General features: G+C 39.5%; 2 non-coding genes across 2 annotated transcripts; both read left to right on the forward strand.

Annotated features, from left to right (window-relative positions):
• The first annotated feature begins 798 nt into the window (after nucleotides 1-798).
• Nucleotides 799-877, forward strand: LOC111591391 (small nucleolar RNA R160). The gene has a single exon (XR_004858026.1). It is a non-coding gene; the product is annotated as a small nucleolar RNA R160 (small nucleolar RNA).
• A 65-nt stretch (nucleotides 878-942) lies between these two features.
• LOC111591399 (small nucleolar RNA R160) lies at nucleotides 943-1,019 on the forward strand. The gene has a single exon (XR_004858034.1). It is a non-coding gene; the product is annotated as a small nucleolar RNA R160 (small nucleolar RNA).
• The last annotated feature ends 706 nt before the right edge of the window (nucleotides 1,020-1,725 follow it).

Here is a 1,725-nt window from a genome sequence, read left to right on the forward strand (position 1 = left end):
ACCCATGTGGCGGTGAGCAAACGAGATAGAGCCCGCCCAGGTGACACTGGCACATGGGCCCGGTTGGTAGGCGCAGGTGGGTAGTGTGGGCTGGTGGTTTGAGCACTAAGTGGGCCGAGAACGAGAATTCAGCCCATGAGCGTGGTGTTTCTCTTCATTCCCGTTTTCTTTTTCCAAATTGAAAACTTCAATTCAAATTTAAATTCCTATCTTGAATTTCCAAAATTCCGATCTTAATTGTACTTTCATTTTCCATAATATTATTATTCATTATTATTATTATTGTCATTATTATTATTAGTAAATGCACAAACAATTAAATTCCAATATGATGCACTATTTTCTTTATTTAACATAATTGATGCAAAAATGAGAAAAATAGCATAAGTAGTCAAATAAACCTTTTATATTTTCTCAATTCCTGTACATTCTATTCCTCCCAATATTTGGGTATTACACTTTCCTGCTAGTACTTTTTGAAAATCAAGAACAACAGTCTTTGGCTTGATTTGCGTAGACATGAGTACACGCTTTTGTTGCATCGATGACTTATGTTTTGGTTAAGTGACACCATTAGCCCCCTGCTCTGTGAGGTTGGACATAGGGAAAATGCATGCAAGAAAAAGTTATCTATGGGTGCAAGAGTAATGGATCAGGCTGGGGCTCTATACCTCTGTGGAAGCAGTGATTGTCCTCAGTCATATTTTCTGCCCACATCATGATCTTGCTTCTGTTTTCTTCGATTTATTACTCGCTCAGTATCAATTGAGTATAATCGTGTTCTAAAATATTTTTAGAAGCGAAATGAGGAGACTGGAACATCTGAATGTTTTTATGTGGAGAAAACACGTATAGTCTTCAAAGTTCTCTGATTGCTTCATGTTCAATCTTTTCTTGGCCCACACCCTTTCATGTGAATAAATCAACATGTAGCGACTGCAAAGTAAATGAGGAATCTATACCATCTTTTACTGTGTTGTTGATAATTAACGGATGGTCTTCAAAGTTCTGTGATTGCTTTATTTATGTACCTTGTACCTATGGTATTCAAATGATGTTTGTCTAGTGCAACAGTATTCTATTTTCTTTAACTATGGCATTTGAATACTGGTACCACTTATGCTTGAGTTTGAACTGTAGCATTTAGTCGCTGAGAAACAACATGAAGAGGTCTTGTAATCTAAAGATATCATCTGATGTTGATACATACATTCAATACAGTAAACGAAACAACTTCCGATGGCCAAAGCCGTCGGACATAAGCTGTAAACCGTCGGACGTAGCTTATGTCCGACGGCTTTGGGTTATCTCCGACGGTCTCTAGCTGTCGGACATAAGGCGTCGGAAATAGTGTTATGTCCGACGGCAGCCGTCGGACATAACTTATCTCCGACGGCAGCCGTCGGACATAACTTATCTTCGACGGCCGCAACCACCCATCGAAGATAGTGACTATCAATCGTTTTACCGGTCGACTGGTGGGACCCACAACTGTTATGTCCGACGGCCTGGCGTTAGCCGTCGGACATAACGGTATCTTATGTCCGACGGCTTAAATATAAACCGTCGGACATAAGCAGCCCTTATGTCCGACGGCTGACGCCAGGCCATCGGACATAACAAATTTTAGAAATTACACAAAATTCAGTTTTTTAAAAAATCTGACATTTACAAAAACAAAACAGATTTCATGCAGATATACACATTCACAATCACAAATATACT

Source organism: Zea mays, chromosome 4 (assembly GCF_902167145.1).
Source record: "Zea mays cultivar B73 chromosome 4, Zm-B73-REFERENCE-NAM-5.0, whole genome shotgun sequence".
Taxonomy (NCBI): domain Eukaryota; kingdom Viridiplantae; phylum Streptophyta; class Magnoliopsida; order Poales; family Poaceae; genus Zea; species Zea mays.